This window comes from Mustela erminea, chromosome X, assembly GCF_009829155.1.
Source record: "Mustela erminea isolate mMusErm1 chromosome X, mMusErm1.Pri, whole genome shotgun sequence".
Classification (NCBI taxonomy): Eukaryota; Metazoa; Chordata; class Mammalia; order Carnivora; family Mustelidae; genus Mustela; species Mustela erminea.
In genome coordinates, this window is record NC_045635.1 from 75,393,704 (window position 1) to 75,413,424 (window position 19,721).

At 37.4% G+C, this 19,721-nt stretch overlaps 1 long non-coding RNA gene across 1 annotated transcript in view; it reads right to left on the reverse strand.

The window, feature by feature from the left end:
• Positions 1-11,160: 11,160 nt before the first annotated feature.
• The window catches only part of LOC116583199, a 69,848-nt gene continuing 61,287 nt past the window's right edge, over positions 11,161-19,721 (reverse strand). The window contains exon 2 of the long non-coding RNA XR_004282648.1: positions 11,161-11,205. This is a non-coding gene — a long non-coding RNA (uncharacterized LOC116583199). The remainder of the gene's footprint in view (positions 11,206-19,721) is intronic.

Genomic DNA, 19,721 nt, shown 5'->3' on the forward strand with positions numbered 1-19,721 from the left:
TGGTTTCACAAGAATGTGAATGTACTTAATGGCACTGAACTATACACTGAAAAATTGTTAGATCAGTAAATTTTATGTTAGGTACATTTTATCACAATAAAGTGGAAAAAGAAAGGAAGAGAAGACTCAAATACAAGTGATCATAAGAGATTATTACAAACATTTATCTACCAACAAACTGCACAACATAGAAAAATGGATAAATTCCTATAAACATACAATCTTCCAAGACTGTATCAGGAAGAAATAGAAAATCTAAATAGACTGGCTACTAATAAGGAGATTGAAATAGAAATCAACCACCCCCCCCACAAAAAAAAGTCCGCAACTGAAAGGCTTCACTGGTGAATTCTATCAAACATTCAGTGAAGATTTAAAACTTGTCTTCTCCAGCTCTTCCAGAAAACTGAAGAGTAGAGAATGCTTCCAAAATCATTTTATAAATCCAGTATTATTTTGAGAGCGCCGAATCCTAACCACTAGACCACCAGGGAGCGTCGAATCCAGTATTATTTTGAAACCAAAACCAGATAAGGGCATTACAATAAAAGAAAATCACAGGCCAATATCCCTAATGAATATAGATGCAAAAATCCCTGGTAAATTATTAGCAAACTTAATTCAACAATACATTCAAGGAATCATACACCTTAATCAAGTGGGATTTATTCTAGGAATGCAAGAATTGTTCAACCTCTGCAAATCAGTCAACCTGATACACCACATTAACAATATGAGGGATTATAATAATCACATGATCATCTGAATATATGGAAAAAATATTTCACAACATTTAATATCCACTTATGATAAGAACTCTCAATGCGTGGACAGAGGCAACATACCTCAACATAATTAAGGTCATATATGACAAAACCACCACAAACAATACTCAATTCCTTAAGATCCAAGAACAAGGCAAGGATGCCCATTTTATCACTTTTATTCTACTTAGTATTGGATGTCCTAGCCACAGCAATTAGGCAAGAAAAAGAAGTAAAATACATTCATATAGAAGGAGTTCCAAACATTACTATTTGCATATGAAATTATTCTCTGTATAGAAATCCTTAAAGACACCACAAAAATATCCTTATAACTAATAAATGACTTGAATAAAGTTGAAGGATACAAAATCAATATACTTCCACTGATTGTTTATACTAACAATGAACTACCATAAAGAGATACTAAGAAAGTAATCTCATTTGTAATTGCATCAGAAACATAAAATACCTAGGAATGAATTTAACCAAGGAAGTGAAAGACTATACACCGAAAATTATAAAAACATTGATGAAAGAAATTGAAGACACAAAGAAATGGAATATATTTTATGTTAATTGGAAGAGTTTATATTGTTGAAATGTCCATGCTATCCAAAGTCATCCATAGTCTTAGTGTAATCCCTATGAAAATTCCAATGATATATTTCAAAGCAGTAGAGCAAATAATCCTAAAATTTGTTTGGAACAACAAAAGACTCCAAAGAACCAAAGCATCTTGAGAAAAAAAGTGCAAAGCTGAAGGTATCATGTTCTCTGACCTCAAACTATAATTTGAAAAAATATTGTAATTTTTAAAAATTATGGTTTGTCATAAAAACAGATTCTGAGATCAATGTAATGCAATACAGAGCCCAGAAATAAAGTCACACATAAATTGTCAATTAATCTATGGCAAAGGATGCAGTAATAAACAGTGGGGGAAAGATAGTCTCTTCAATAAATGGACTTGGGGATATTGGATAGCCACATACAAAAGAATGACACTGAATCACTCTTACACCATACACAAAAAGAAACTCAAAATGGATGAAACACTTGTATGTAAGAACAGAAACCATAAGATTCCTAGGACAAAACGTAGTTGATACGTTCCTTGACATCCCTCTTGGCATTTTTTTTTTTTAATTACTCGAAGGCAATGACAGTGAAAGCAAAAATTAACAAATGAGACTACATCAAACTAAAAGCTTCTGCACAGCAAAGGAAAAAAAAAATCAACAGGTAACTTTATGAATGAGGGAAGACATTTGCAAATCATAGATCTAGTAAGGGACTAATAATAAAAATATATAAGGAACTCATACAACTCAATAAGAAAAAAATATATCATTAGGATATAGGAAGAGGATCTGAAAATACAATTTTTTTTCCAAAAAGACATACAGAGGACCAATAGATGCATGAAAAAAATGCTCAACATCACTAATCAATGAAATGCAGAACAAAACCACAATAAAAGGATTTATCTTCCTCCCTTTTCAAACTGCCCCCTTGCTGTGATGTGGATGGAATTGCAATACACTTGTGTATCAATTTGGGGATAACTGGCATCTTTGCTGTGTTTAGTCCTCTAATCTAGGAATGAGAGATTGGAAGATGGCCATGGAGTAGGAGGACCATAGGCTCACATTCTCCCATGAATACAACTAGATAACAATCAAGTCATCCTAAAACTCTAGAAATTTAATTGGAGACCAGCATAACAAACTCTACAACTGAAGTTAGAGAGGAGGAAACATCAAAGAAGGTAGGAAGTGCAGAGATGTGGTTTGTGAGAGAAACAAATCCTGGCCACTGCAATGGGAAGGGAGTGATGGCTGCAAAGAAGGGCGAAAGACAGACTAGCTCACAGGGGAGAAACACATAGAAAACAAATCTTCCTAAAAATTGGCTTGGAAAGTGAGAGTGGCTGAATTTCATTAGTTCTTCAACCAGAGGTGTTTAAACCCTGGTGTTTTAAAGGTCATTGTCTTAACTAGGATACAGCTCAGAAGGCATTGTGCTGCTACTGGGGAGAAAGTAGGCAAACAACCAACAATCTGCATGGAACGTACAGCATGGAAACAGAGATCTGAAGAGCTCCTGGGGCATACAGTGGGCAGGTTATTTGCCCATCTTGGCGTGAATCCTAGAGAGGCAGCATTCATAAAGAGATCCCTCTGGGAACAGAGGAACTGGCTGGACTCATTTTCATCTCCTGCGTCTACTACCTGTGGGAACCAGCACAATGCTGATATCCCTGTCTAACTTGCTTACACCAAGCCTCACCCTCCCATGCTCTGGCCCAAAAGCCCTGCTCAGTCACTGTTTCCTAAGTCACAGTGCAGTGGGCTCCATCCCCCAGAACACTAGCCCAAACCTCTGCTCACATCTCTCCTTACATGGGAGTTTTGTGGAGCCTCTATTCCAGTGATGGTGGTAACAGGTCTCACTTCACAAAAAAGGCCATAGCAAACAGAATTAAAATGCACCACATTCATGCTGGGAAACAAACATTGACCAAAAAAGGCAAAGAGAGACTTTGCAGATGACAGACCTGATGGATAAAGTGGCCAGGAAAAAAATAGCAGTCCACACACAGCACAGATTGGAGACAATCATGGAAGCACGAGGCACTGGGGAACAGGAGACAGTAAATGGCAGAACACTACAGGGCCTCTTCCTAAAAGGTCATCATGGTTAGTAACAAGAGATGTAGCTCACATTCTTACCACACAGAAGCAGGCATGGAGACTTATACAAAGTAAGACAGAAAATTATCCCAAGTTAAACAACATGAAAAGACCATGGCCAGAAATATCAGCAAAACTGATGTAGGTAGTATGCCTGAAAGAAAATTTAATGACCAAAAGGATATTCTCTGGACTTGAGAAAAGAGTGGAAGACGTAAGTGAAAAGTTTTTGTTGTTGTTGTTGAGGAGGACGATTTTTTTTAGTTTCAGAGTCAGAATGTTGTGATTCATCAGTTCCATATAACACCCAGTGCTCATTACATCAAGTGCCTTCCTTAAGACCTTTCACCCAACTATCATTATCCCCCTCCCACCTCCCCTCCACCAATGCTCAGTTTATTTCCCAGAGTTCAGTGTCTCTTATTTGTCTACCTCTTAATTTTCATCTTAGTTTTCTTTCCTTTCCCCTATGTTCATCAGTTTTGCTTCTTAAATTCCACATAAGTGAAATCTTATGGTATTTGTCTTTCTCTGACTGACTTATTTCACTTAGTATAATAGCCTCTAGTTTAATCATCATTGTAAATAGCAAGATTTCATTCTTTTTGATGGATGAGTAATATTACATATATATGTAATATTGGGGAGAACTGGCATCTTTGCTGTGTTTAGTCTGCAATATTACATATATGAAGGGATGAAGAAGCATTTTTCATGCCAATGGGCCTCAAAAGAAGGCTGGGGTAGCGATTCTCATATCAGATAAATTAGATTTCAAACTAAAGACTATAGTCAGAGATACAGAAGGACACTACATTATCCTTAAAGGGACTATCCACCAAGATAATCTAACAATTGTAAATATCTCTGCTCCCAATATGGGAGCAGCCAATTACTTAAGAAAACTGTTAATCAAGATAAGGAGTCATATTGATATGAATACACTAATCGTTGGAGATCTTAACACGCCTCTCTCAGAAATAGACAGATCATCGAAGCAGAAAATCAATAAAGAAACAAGAGCATTGAATGACACATTGGACCAGATGGACCTCAAAGATATATACAGAACATTCCACCCTAAAACAACAGAATACTCATTCTACTCAAGTGCAAATGGAACCTTCTCAAGAATAGAACAAATACTGGGTCACAATTCAGGACTTAACTGATACCAAAAGACTGAGATTATTCCCTGCATATTCTCAGATCACAATGCTTTGAAACTGGAGCTCAATCACAAGGAAAAGTTCAGAAGGAACTCAAACACCTGGAAGCTAAAGACCACCTTGCTTAAGAATGCTTGGATCAACCAGGAGATCAAAGAAGAACTGAAAAAGTTCATGGAAACCAATGAGAATGAAGACACTTTGGTCCAAAACCTATGGGATACAGCAAAGGCGGTCCTAGGGGGGAAATACTTGGCCTTCCAAGCCTCCCTCATAAAAATTGAAAATGCAGAACACAGCAGCTGTCTCTATACCCTAAAGAACCGGATAATCAACAACAAATCAAACCAACTCCCTTCCATAAGAAGGGAAATCATCAAGATTAAAGCTGAGATCAATGAAGTAGAAACCAGAGATACAGTAGAACATATCAATGATACTAGAAGCTGGTTTTTTTAAAGAATCAACAAGATAGATAAACCATTGGCCACACTGATCCAAAAGAAAAGAGATAAAGCCCAAATTCATAAAATTATGAATGAAAAGGGAAAGATCACAACTAACACCAAGGAAGTAGAAACAATCGTCAGAAGTTATTATCAACAGTTATATGCCAATAAGCTTAGCAAACTAGATGAAATGGATGCATTCCTGGAAAACTATAAACTCCCAAAACTGAACCAGCAGGAAATCGACAACCTGAATAGACCGATATCTAGTAACGAGATTGACAGTGATCAAAAACCTCCCCCCAAAAAAGAGCCCAGGACCTGACGGATTCCCTGCAGAATTCTACCAAACTTTCAAAGAAGAAATAAAACCTATTCTCCTGAAGCTGTTTCAAAAAATTGAAGCAGAAGGAAAACTTCCAGACTCTTTCTAAGAAGCCAGCATTACCCTGATCCCCAAACCAGGCAAAGACCCTACCAAAAAGGAGAATTTCAGACCCATATCACTGATGAATATGGATGCTAAGATTCTCAACAAGATACTAGCAAACAGGATCCAACAGCACATTAAAAAGATTATCCACCATGACCAGTGGGTTTCATCCCTGGGCATCAAGGATGGTTCAACATTCGCAAATCAATCAATGTGATAGAACAAATTAATATAAAGAGAAGAACCACATAGTCCTCTCAATTGATGCATAAAAAGCATTTGACAAAATCCAGCATCTGTTCCTGATTAAAACACTTCAAAGTATAGGGATAAAGGGAGCATTCCTGAACATCATCAAATCTATCTATGAAAGACCCACATCAAATATCATCCTCAATGGGCAAATGCTTGCAGCCTTCCCGTTGAGATCAGGAACACGACAAGGATGCCCACTCTCACCACTCTTGTTCAACATAGTATTAGATGTCCTAGCAACAGCAATCAGACAACAAAGAGAAATAAAATGTATCCAAATTGGCAATGAAGAAGTCAAACTCTCTCTCTTCACAGATGACATGATTCTTTATATGGAAAACTGAAAAGACTCCACCCCCAAACTACTAGAACTCATACAGCAGTTCAGCAACGTGGCAGGATACAAAGTCAATGTGCAGAAATCAGTGGCTTTCTTATACACTAACAATGAAAATACAAAAAGGGAAATTAGAGAATTGATTCCATTTACTATAGCACCAAGAACCATAAGATGCCTGGGAATGAACCTAACCAAAGAGATAAAGGATCTGTACTTGAGGAACTACAGAACACTCAAGAAAGAAATTGAAGAAGACACAAAAAGATGGAAGACCATTCCATGGTCTTGGATAGGAATAATAAACATTGTTAAATTGTCTATACTGCCTAGAGAAATCTATACTTTTAATGCCATTCCGATCAAAATTCCATCAGTATTTTTCAAAGGGCTGGAGCAAATAATCCTAAAATTTGTATGGAATCAGAAGAGACCCCGAATCACTAAGGAAATGTTGAAAAAAAAATAAAAAAATTGGGGGCATCATGTTACCTGATTTCAAGCTTTACTACAAAGCTGTGATCACCAAGACAGCATGGTACTGGCATAAAAACAGACACATAGACCAGTGGAACAGAGTAGATAGCCCAGATATGGACCCTCAACTCTATGGTCAATTAATCTTTGACAAAACAGGAAAAAATATACAGTGGAAAAACAACAGTCCTCAATAAATGGTGCTGGGTAAACTGGACAACTATATGTAGAAGAATGAAACTTGACCATTCTCTTACACCGTAAACAAAGACTCAAAATGGATAAAAGACCTCAACGTGAGACCGGAATCCATCAGAATCCTGGAGGAGAACATAGGCAGTAACCCCTTCGATATCAGACACAGCAACTTCTTTCAAGATACGTCTCCAAAGGCAAAGGAAACACAAGCGAAAATAAACTTTTGGGACTTCATCAAAATCAAAAGCTTCTGCACAGCAAAGGAAACAGTCAAAAAAACAAAGAGGCAACCCACGGAATGGGAGAAGATACTTTCAAATGACAGCACAGAAAAAAGGTTGATATCCAGGATCTGTAATGAACTCCTCAAACTCAACACACACAAAACAGGCAATCATATTAAAAAATGGGCAGAAGATATGAACAGACACTTCTCCAATGAAGACATACAAATGGCTATCAGACACATGAAAAAATGTTCATCATCACTAGCCCTCAAGGAGATTCAAATTAAAACCACATTGAGATATCACCTTACACCAGTTAGAATGGCCAAAATTAGCAAGACAGGAAACAACATGTGTTGGAGGGGATATGGAGAAAGGGGGACCCTCTTCCACTGTTGGTGGGAATGCAAGTTGGTGCAGCCTCTTTGGAGAACAGTGTGGAGATTTCTCAAGACATTAAAAATAGAACTTCCCTATGACCCTGCAATTGCACTACTGGGTATTTACCCCAAAGATACAGATGTCGTGAAAAGAAGGGCCATCTGTACCCCATTTTTTAAAATTTTATTTGTCAGAGAGAGAGAGAGGGAGAGAGAGCGAGCACAGGCAGACAGAATGGCAGGCACAGACAGGGAGAAGCAGGCTCCCTGCTGAGCAAGGAGCCCAATGCGGGACTCGATCCCAGGACGCCGGGATCATGACCTGAGCCAAAGGCAGCTGCTTAACCAACTGAGCCACCCAGGCGTCCCTGTACCCCAATGTTTATAGCAGCAATGGCCACGGTCGCCAAACTATGGAGAGAACCAAGGTGCCCTTTAATGGACGAATGGATAAGGAAGGTTCATATACACTATGGAGTGTTATGTCTCCATCAGAAAGTATGAATACCCAACTGTTGTAGCAACATGGATGGGACTGGAAGAGATTATGCTGAGTGAAATAAGTCAAGCAGAGAGAGTCAATTATCATATGGTTTCACTTATTTGTGGATCATAACAAATAGCATGGAGGACATGGGGAGTTAGAGAGGAGAAGGGAGTTGGGGTAAATTGGAAGGGAGGTGAATCATGAGACTATGGACTCTGAAAAACAATCTGAGGGGTTTGAAGTGGTGGGGGGTGGGAGATTGGGGTACCAGGTGGTGGGTATTATTGAGGGCACAGATTGCATGGAGCACTGGGTGTGGTGCAAAAATAATGAATACTGTTATGCTGAAAATAAATAAATTAATATTAAAAAAAGAAAATGCAAAGAAAAACATGTTATTTGCAAACAGTGAAAGTTGACTTCTTTACAAATTTGGAATTTTTTTGTTTGTTCCTTTTTGTTGTCCAACTGCTGAGGGTAGGACTTCTAGTACTATGCTGAACAACAGTGGTAAGTGTGGGCACCCTGTTATATTCTTGACAATAGGGGGAAAGCTCTCAGTTTTTCCCCATTGAGAATGATACTCGCTGTGGAGTTTTTGTTTTTGTTTTTGTTTGTTTGTTTGTTTGTATGGCTGTTATGATATTGAAGTATATTCCTTCTATCTCTACATTGCTGAGAGTTTTAATCAAGAAAGGATGCTGTATTTTGCTAAATGTTATTTCTGCATGTATTGAGAAGATCATAGGATTCTTGTCCTTTGTTTTGTTAATGTGGTATATCACATTGTTTGATTTGTCTATGTTGAACCACCTTGCAGCCCAGGAATAAATTTCATATAGTTGCGGCAAATAATACTTTTTGTGCACTGTTTGATGCTGTTAGCAAGTATCTTGTTGAGAATTTTTGCATCCACGTTCATCAGGAATATGATTGGCCTGTAATCCTCTTCTTCGGTGGGGTCTTTTTCTGGTTTGGGGATCAAGGTAATGCTGGCCTCATGGAATGAGTTTGGAAGTTTTCCTTCCATTTCTAGATTTTTGAAATAGCGTCAGAAGGATAGGTATTAATTCTTTAAATATTTCGTAGAATTCCACTGGGATGCCCTCTGGACTCTGTTTGTTGGGAGATTTTTAATTACTACTCCAATTTCTTTGCTGGTTATGGGTCTGTTCAGGTTTTCTATTCCTTCCTGTTTAGGTTTGGTAGTTTATAGGTTTCTAGGAATGCTTCCATATCTTCCAGATTCCCTAATTTCTTGGCATTTAATTGCTCATAATATTCTCTTATAATTGTATTTCTTCAGTGTTGGTGGCAATTTCTCCACTTTCATTCATGATTTATTTGGGTCCTTTCTCTTTTTTTTTTTTTTGATAAGTCTAGCTAAGAGTTTATCAACCTTATTAATTCTTTCAAAGAACAAGCTCCTAGTTTCACTGATGTGTTCTACTGATTTTTTAAATTATTATTTCTATATCATTGATTTCTGCTCTAATCTTTATTATTTCTGTTCTTCTGCTGGATTTAGGTTTTATTGCTTTTCTTCTTCTAGGTCCTTTAGATGTAAGGTTAGATTATGTATTTAAGACTTTTCTTGTTTCCTGAGGAAGGCTTGTATTGCTATAGTCATCCCAATTATGACAGCCTTTATTGCATTGCAAAGGTTCTGAAATGTCCTGTTTCATTTTCATTGTTTCCATGTATTTCTTTTAATTCTTCAATTTCTTGGTTGACCCATTCATTCTTTAGTAGGATGCTCTTTAACCTCCATGTATTTGTGTTCCTTCCTGATCTTCTCCGATGATTGAGTTCAAGTTTTAAGGCATTGTGGTCTGAAACTATCCAGGGAATAATTCCAATGTTTTTGTTCCTGTTGGGACCTGATATGTACCTAGAATCTGATCTGTTCTGGAGAATGTTCCATGTACACTCGAGAAGAAAGTGCATTCTGTTGATGAAATGTTCTGAATGTATCTGTGATGTCTATCTTGTTCAGTGTGTCATTCAAAGCCCTTGCTTCCTTGTTGATCTTCTGCTTAGATGATCTGTCCATTGCTGTCCATGAGGTATTAACTTCCCCTATTATTGTACTATTATTAATGTGTTTCTTTAATTTTGTTATTAATTGGTTTATACAATTGGCTTACTTACATTACTAACTTACAATTGATAGGGGTATAAATACAATTGATAAATCTTCTTTTAGGATAGACCCTTTCATTATGATATAGTGTCCTTCTTCATCTCTTATTATAGTCATTGGTTTAAAATCTAGTTTGTTTGATATAAGGATTGCTAGTCTAGCTTTCTTTTGATGTCCATTAGTATAATAAATGGTTATCCACCCCCTCACTTTCTTCTCTGTTCCTTTCTGATCATTTTACTTTTAGGCTTTTTTCATCTCAAAGAATCCACTTCAATATCTCTTGCAGTGGTGGTTTAGTGTTCCTGAATACCTTTAGTTTTTATTTGTCCTAGAAAGTCTTTCTCTCTTCTTCTTTTCTGAATGAGAGTCTTGCTGGTTAAAGTATTCTTGGCTGCAGATTTTTCCCACTTAGCAAACTGAACATATAATTCTAGTCCTTTCTGGTCTTGCATGTCTCTCTGGACAGGTCTACTGCCAGTTTTATGTTTCTACCCTTGTTGGTTAAGGAACTCTTGTCCTGACCTGCTTTCAGGACTTTTCTCTTTATCTCTGAAATTTGCAAGTTCACTATCTTATGTTGAAGTGTTGACCTACTTTTATTGATTTTGGGGTGGGGCAGTTCTCTGTGCCTCCTGGGCTTGAATGCCTGTTTCCTTCCCCAGATTCAGGAAGTTCACAGCTATAATTTGTTCAAATACACCTTCTCCCTATCTCTTTCTCTGTTCATCCTCTAGGACACCTATTATTCAAATATTATTTTGTTATGACATTGCTGATTTCTCAAATTCTCTATTCATGATCCAGTAATTATTTTTCTCTTTTCTCAGCTTCCTTGTTTTCCATCACTTTGTCTTCTATATCATTGACTCACTCTTCTGCCTCATTTACCCTAGTTATTAGAGCAACCATTTTTGACAGCATCTCAGTAATAGCATTTTTAATATTGGCCTGATTAGATTTTATTTTATTTCTTCAGTAACAACTATCTACTGTCTTTATGCTTTTCTCATGCCCAGCTAGTATCTTTATAATTGTTGTTTTGAATTCTAGTTCTGTCATCTTACCTATATCACCTATATATTACCTATATTACCTTTGATTAAATTCCTGGCTATGAGTATGTCTTCCTGTTTTTTTTTTTCTTTTTTTCTCCTTTTGGGGTGAGTTTCTTCATCTTGTCATTATGTCTAGAAAAGAATAGAAGAAAGAGAGAAAAGAGAAAAATAACAACACTAGAAAAGTAAGCAAACAAACAAAAAAATTAACCAGAAGAAAATGGAAGCAAAACAAAATAAGAAAGAATCAAACAAGTAGTAAACCAGAACAAAACAATAAACAAGATCCTGGACGTATTTTGGTTTGTTTGATCAAAGAAACTAGATCTCATAATAGGAAAGAAATATATATATTTGAAAAAAATGATGAAATAGCTAAAAATAATTAAAAATATAAAACTAAAATTCTAAAGAATAATAATTTAAAAAAGCACACACACACCCAAATGTTATGTTTCCCCAAGAGCTGACATTTCCCAATTTTCTGTGATCAGTATACTTGGTTTTAGTGAGTTGTCCCTGCTGGTCTTCTGGGAGAGGGCCCTGTTGCACTGATTCTCAGTTGTCCTTGTCTGGGTGGAATTTTGTCCGTCTTGCCAGGAAGCTAGCCACAGTGTAAGTGGATCAGGATTGCACTATGTTGTGCTCTTTTGCTCCCTGAAACCTTTTACCACCAATGGGTGAGGGGATGAAAATGGCAGTGCCCCAATCTCTAGCTCTAGAGGTTTAAGTTCACACCCCTGATGCTTCAGTGAGCCCTTACAGAAAAGTACTCAATCACTCTTATCTCCCTGGTTTCTACCCAAACTCTGTGTTTACCCAGCCTGTGACAGAGTGGTTTAATCTCGGGTACACAACCCAGTTTGGAGTCTCCAAACTTAGGAATTCTTGCAGCACAGACCTGTGCCATTCTTTCCAGTGGGGCAGGGTTGGAGGTGGGTGTGTGTCTCACAGTTTATGACAACACTGAGAATAAAACCAGAGCCTATACTCGCTGTTTTCAGCCAGCTCCCCTGTTATGATGTCTGGAACCTCCGCTGCACTCAGGCAATCCCATTCTTCTTATGACCCCAGGGATCCTGAGGCCATGCTATCCCACCTGGGATTCTGATATGTTTCACCATTTAAGAACACCTAAGCCGGGATGTCCCCCACTGTACCTGATGAAAAGTTCTGATTTTGTGCTCCACTGTTTATAATAATTTGTGGTAGCTTCCTTAAGTAAGAAACTGCCCTGCTGTCCTATATTCAGGTATATAGCCCAGGATTCACATCTCTGCACCCCCTACCTTCCAAAAGGTGGTCGCTTTTCTATTTGTATAATTGCAGCATTCTGTTCTCAGGTCTCTCATTTATTTTCTAAGTCTTCAGAATGATTTGATGTCTATCTAACTGAATTCCAGGCAACAGACAAAATTAGGGTCCCCTTCTCCTCTGCCATTTTGACTCCTCCCTGAGACAAAGAAATCTTAAAAAAGAAAAGCAAAGCTAGATGCATTACAATTCCAGACTTAGAGTATATTACAAAGCTGTAGTGATCAAAATAGCATGGCACTGGCACAAAAATAGACACATGGAGCAATGGAACAGAATGGCAAACCCAAAAATAAACCCACAACTATATGGTCAATTAATCTTTAACAAAGCAGGAAAGAATATCCAATGGAACAGTGACAGTCTCTTCAATATATAGTGTTGAGAACACTGGTTAGCTGAATGACAAAAGAAAGAAACTGGACCGCTTTCCTAAACCCAACAGAAAAAGAAATCCAAAATGGATTGAACCCTTAAATGTGGCACCTGACGCCATAAAAATCCTGAGGAGAACACAGGCAGTAACTGCTTGGACATCAGTGGTAGCAACTTTTTTTTCTAGATATGTCTCATGAGGCAAGGGAAACAAAACCAAAAATAAACTATTGGAACTATACTAAATTAAAAGTTTCTACACAGCAAAGGAAACAATCAATAAAATTAAAAGACAACCCACTGAATAGGTGAAGATATTTGTAAATAACATATCTGATAAAGGGTTAAGATCCAAAATATGTGAACGAATGTCACCACTCAACATCTGGAAAAAAAAAAATCCAATTTAAAAATTGGCAGACCACATGAAGATACATTTCTATGATGACTGGCCCTGTTTTCATTTCTATGTCTGGATGTGTTTTAGGGCAACATGCATAAAGTAAATATTCAGTGTGCACAGATTAAGTTTATTTTCTTGTGTGCTCCAGCTATCAATGGATCATTTTTATCACATCAGCTCTTTGCAACAAAATATGGATCTCATAGATGAGTAGGCATTTATTCATTAATTTATACTTTTATTTAGCATACATTTACTTAGCCACTTCTATGTTCTATGCACTGTGTTAAATGCCAAGGACACAAATAATAACTTAAAAAAAAACAGCTCTTTTAAAAAAGAAAAAGGTATCTGCCTTCAAACAGCTACTTGCATTAGTGAATGTGATGCAGGAGTATAAAGGGAAGCCATTTATACATAAGATACTTCTTTTATTTTTTGGCTTCTCAGAGCTGAAAGTTACCTTCAAGGATTGATGCCATAAGATAAAAGGAACCAGCTGAAATAGTCAACCCAATTCACCTCAATTCAAGCTTTCAAGGGAATAATCTCCCACAACCTACTGCTTCAAGGATTGGGAATATAAAACCATATAAGATTTTAACATTGTGTCATGTCTTTCCAAAACTGGATGAAATTTTCCCTCTTAGAAGTTTAAACATGTATTTAAGTCTTAACTTGTTTACTCATGCCAATTTTTCCAAATGCAAAGGATAAATAAAAAGAGCTATTCCAAAAGCCATACCATAAAATTTTTAAAAAGGATCTTTCTTAGAGCCAAGAGTTCACAGGACCAAACAACAAAGTGTTTTTAACCTAAGGCTATCTCACTCTTCTATCAGTATTGCTCATGAATGAGTCTTGAATATATTTTTTTTCAGTGCTAGTTTATTTAGAACGCTACCTGCCTGCATCTACAGCATGAAGTATGTTTTACTTATATTCATTTCATTTAAATGACATTATTGCTAATAATATATGCAAGAAACAAATTTTAAAACAATGTAGCCCATTCCATCTTATTGATTACATATTTCTGTGAAATAACTTGAACCTATTCAACAAAGCTGACTAAAGAATGATTACAAGTAAATAAACTTGTAGAAAGGAAGCGGAATGTAGAATATAAAAAGGGACAAATTTGACTCTAGAAAAATTCTTGTCTAAATGGAATTCTTAAAAGTGGAAGAAAAGGTGTTCTACGGAAACATATGACTAAGTAACATTTTCCTGCCTGGACCTCTTAGCTTGTAAGTCATTTTGAGTGTCAAATCTACCAAGGTCATTTTTGGCCATGTGTGTTTGTGTACATCTCTCTGTGTTTTCATTTGATAGTCCCACATTTTCAAGAGCCCAACATATTTGAAATCACTGAAATTATAGCTATATAGATATTATATATATACACACACACATACTTGGATCCATATAAATAATATTGTCTTGAATACAAAGTTAAATCACCCAAGGTACAGGGAATTTCTGTTCTGACAAATACTACAGTTAATTTCTGAAAGGAAATGCACATTTCCTCATATCTTAGAATGTTTCTCTGGAAAAATAATTGCATTATCTAGCTAGGAGAATAAGAAGATTTAAATACAAAAGTCACTTTTTAGGGGCACCTGGGTGGCTCAGTGGGTTAAGCCGCTGCCTTCGGCTCAGGTCATGATCTCGCGTCCTGGGATGAGTCCCGCATCCGGCTCTCTGCTCGGCAGGGAGCCTGCTTCCTCCTCTCTCTCTCTCTGCCTGCCTCTCTGCCTACTTGTGATCTCTCTCTGTCAAATAAAAAAATAAAATCTTTAAAAAAAAATCACTTTTTAAAAAAAATTTCCTTTCTTGTATTATCTTCCTTTTTTTTTTTTTTCCCCCCCCTCTCCAGCAACTTATTCACGTTCCTTATCTTATGGTACCACCTACTGGTAATCAAGAAGAATTTCAAATTTTAGAACTTAAAAGAAATATGCCAAAAGCTCATTTGACTTGGTAATAAAATTTAACAGAGAGCAGATAGGGAACCATGCTTTTGCCCTTACAATTACTTATCCATAGGGGAAAAAAAATTCATCATTTTAACTATCTTTTTCATGCAGAGCATTTTATTCAGGTGTTCTTGATAGCAGTTATTTAGTGAGTCCATTTCCCTAGATCTGTAGAACTACAATAAAAATAAAAATGGATGATTTGGGCTTCTATATTAGAGCTTGCTAGTTTAAAGGAAGAATAAGGCAAAATTTCTTTTTTCTCTATACATAAAGGGAAAACTCCTAAATAGCAATTATATCCTTCCCAAGGAAACAAAATTAGCAAACATTTTTGAAGGCCTACATTTGATAAGTTTTGCATTAAGGCCTGGGCGAAAGCTAAAAGAGTTGATGGAGGGGACACCAGGGGGCAATTAAAAATATTTTGTTTTAGAACTATTTGTAACCTTCATCTCTGTAGGGATAACTCTTTTACTCTTCCTCTAAGTACAGAGCTGGGACCCACTCCTAGAAGCTGGGTAATTTGAATGTTGATCTCTAGTTTTTTCCCTCTCACTAGGATTGCAAGACAAAGGATTGAATGGAAATAATTTAGAGAACTACTTTCTCTCCCTGGAAGGGGGTATAGGGTTCACTGTTAGGCCTTTGCTTATTTCAAAACAGTCAATAAAGCCCAAATTCCCTGTACCAAGAGAGAAACAGAGAGAGGGTATAAGACAGGGATGGAGGGAAAGGGACAGAGTGAACTGTATCAGGATTTTATATATAAATATAAATATATATATATATATATTAAAATATATATATATGAGTCATCATATCCAAATTGAGTATAAGTTGAGAAAGAGGATATATTGGATATAGGAGAAATTCCTAAGTCTCAGAACTTTAAGAACATTCCACTTATTTACAGCTTTTTTCCTTTTTTATCACTTCATCTTTTCTCAATTCCATTAATCATACTTCTTCTATTTTTTTATTTCTTTAAATATTTATTTATATGAGAGAGAGAGAGAGAGAGAGAGAGAGAATGATTGGGGGAAGAGGGGCAGAGGAAGAGGGACAAGCAGACTTTCTCCTGAGCAGGGAGCCCAATGTGCCAATCCCAGGTATTCAGATTAGATAGATATCTAGCTGAATTCAAGGAACCAGATGAAGTGAGCATCCTCTACCTAGCTGCTTTCAAAAATCTCTCTTTATATAGTGCACATTTCAGTGTGATATGCCATGATGTTGACTGTTTTTTGTTGATTTTGAGGGGGAGTTCTCTGTGACTCTTGGCCTTGAATGCCTGTTTTATTCCCCAGATTAGGGAAGTTCTCAGCTATAATTTGTTCAACTAAACCTTCTTTTCCTTTCCCCACTCTTCTTCTGCTGGGACTCCAATGAAAAGGATATTGTTTCACTTTATGGAATTGCTTTGTCCCCTATTCTTCCTCCATGATCTAATGGCTTCTTTTCCCTTTTCTTTTTGTTTTATTATTTTCCATAATTTTATCTTCTATATCACTTTTTTCCTCTTTTGCTTCTTTAGTTCTCATTATGATTATATTCAGACAGTTTTGCATCTCAATTATAGTATTTTTATTCATCTGACTAGTTTTTATGTCTTTTATCTCTGAAATAAGGGTTTTTCTAGTGACTTCTATGCTTTCTTTCTGTTTTTTTTTTTAAGATTTTTATTTATTTATTTGACAGACAGATCACAAGTAGGCAGAGAAGTGGGCAGAGAGGGAGGAGGAAGCAGGCTCCCCACTGAGCAGAGAGCCCAATGCAGGGCTTGATCCCAGGACCCTGGGATCATGACCTGAGCTGAAGGCAGAGGCTTTAACCCACTGAGCCACCCAGGTGCCCCTTATGCTTTCTTTCAAGTCCAGTTAGTAGTATTATTACTATTGTTCTAAAATCTTGTCCAGATACATTGATTAGATCTATTTTGAGCAAGTCTTTGGCTGTGATATCTTTCTGACATTTAGTTTGGAGAAAATTCTTCCATCTTGCCAGTTTGGCTAAGTTTCTATCTTTTGCATGTTATAGAAGCTTGCTATGTTTTCTTCATCTCATAGTAATGCTATATTAAAGAGGTCATACACTATTCAGAACCTGGAGCTTGAAGAGTTGTTTCTGGTGTATGCCATGTACACTCTGCTATGCATTTTGGCTGCTCTTTCCCACTGGTCAGTTCTTTGCAGAGTTCCTACTTGCTTGCAGTGAGGGAGTGTTGGGGCCTTTATCTAGGTGTGCTTTGATTAGTTTGGTAAAATAAGTCTGGAAGAAAAAGTAAGAGGAAAAAAAAAAAGAAGAAAGGAAGTGACCCCCCCCAAAATGAAATGCAAAAGGAACAAAAAACAAAACAGAGAGGGGTACCTGTTTGGCTCAGTCAGTTAAGTGTCCTACTCTTGGTTTCAGCTCAGGTCAGGATCTTGGGGCCATGGGTTCGAGCCCTGTGTTAGATTCCATGCTTAGCGTGGAGTTGGTTTGAGATTCTCTTTCCCTCTCTGTGCCCCTCCCCATGTTTTTCCCTCTCTCTCTCTCTCTCTCTCATATAAATAAATCTCTAAAGAAAAAACAGCTAATCAAAAAACTATAAGCCTGATACCAACAAAAAGGAAAGGAAAAAAAATAAAGAAAAAGAAAAAAAAATGAGAAGCCTGATCTAAGAAAGCAAGTAAATAAATAAATAAATAAAAGAGAAAAGGAAATAAAACAAAAACAAAACAAAACAAAACAAAAACCAAAAAACAAAAAACAGCTGGCTAACAAGCAGAACACTATAAGTCTGTTTCCTCTGGTGGGGGTGGAGGGTGGGGAGGAAAACAAAAAGAAAAAACACAAGGGAAGTAAAACAGAGCCTTGTCTTATTACAACCAAAATAGAATGGGATGCTTTGAAACACCGTTTGATCAGTAGAATTGGTGCAAGCATTGTGGTGCCTGTGCTGATTTTCTGAGGGAGAGGCCTGCTGCACTGTCTTACAATCTTGTCCCAGTAAAAATTCACTTGCTAGGCACAGGAGGGTGGGGTTTGATGTAAGTAGTTCCCACCTCCACTGGGATTACTTCACTACGCTCTCAAGTCCAATCATGTTGATAGTGAGGGTAAAATGATGCCACCCTTCTCTCTTGTCCCCATCCCCAGACAGGGGATCTTACGCTCCCCAATTTTCAGAAAGGCCTCACAGAAAAGCTAGGGACATCAGTGTACCCTGGCTTATAACTCTCCTGTGCTTTATCTTTGGTGTAGGTGGGATTCAAAACTCCAAAGCTTAAAGGAGAAGCTTCAAGTCCCAGAAGAATAGTCCCACACCTGCATGGTACATGGAAGCTTAAAATCCCAGAAAAATAGTCCCACACCTGCATGGTATATGGAATCTATGGTGTGGAACCACAGAAAGTAGTGAACAGGTTACCCGCCCTCTGTGCACCTTTGTATCCTGTGGATAAAAAGCTATTTGCTTGTGTCTGCAGGGTCTTTTTGCTTGGAGAAGCAATATACCCTCTTCAAAATGTACTCTAGGTAGGCAAGTGATTTCTCCCAGTGTGACCCAGGAGATCCCTTATAATCCTTTGTGTGTACTCCCAGGCCAAATCTCTCCTCCCCAGAAGCAAAAGCCACACCTCTGTTCCCACAAAAGTCATGCACTTCCAAAACCTCAGAGACTGAGTTCCACATACTGTTTGTAAAAACAAACAAACAAACAAACAAACAAACAAAAACTGTGACATTCACCTTCCCTGGCTCCCCATTCTGTGGCCAGAGAGGTTTTCTTGGGAAAACCTGATGTCACATTCTATCGAACTCTCACTCTCTCTCTCCCTTTTCTCTCCCTCATGGAAAGGGTTCCCTTTCCTCCATGGCATGGCAGTCTCAATTCACTTCTGCACACACCTGCCATGCTATCTCCCTCCAACCATGAAGATCCTTCTTCCAATTCTCAGATTGATTTCCTAGATGTCCCAAGTGATCTTACTTCAATAAAGCTGTGTTCAAGGGCCAAGGAAAGCCAAGAGTCCCCCTAATTCTCTGTCTCCTTAACACCTTTTCCAGACTTCACATTATATTACGAAGCTCTAGTGACCGAGATAGTATGGTACTGGCACAAAAACAAACACATAGGCCAGAGTAACAGTATAGAAAACACAGAAATGGACCATCAACCCTATGCTCAACTAATCTTCAACAAAGCAGGGAAGAATATCCAATGGGAAAAAGACAGTCTCTTCAAAAAATGGTGGTGGGAAAACTGGACAGCTACATGCAATAGAATGAAACTGGACCACTTTCTTATACCACACACAAAAATGAATTAAAAATGAAAGAAAGACCTAAATGTGAGACCAGAAACCACCAAAATCCTAGAGGACAACACTGGCAGCAACCTCTTTGACTTCAGCCATAGCAACTAAGTTCTTACTCAATACAACTCTGGAGTCAAGGGGAAAAAAAGCAAAAATGAACTATTGGGACTTCACCAAGATAAAAAAGCTTCTGCTCAGCAAAGGAAATAGTCAACTAAACTAAAAGGTAACCTTTGGAATGGGAGAAGATATTTGAAAATTATATATCTGATA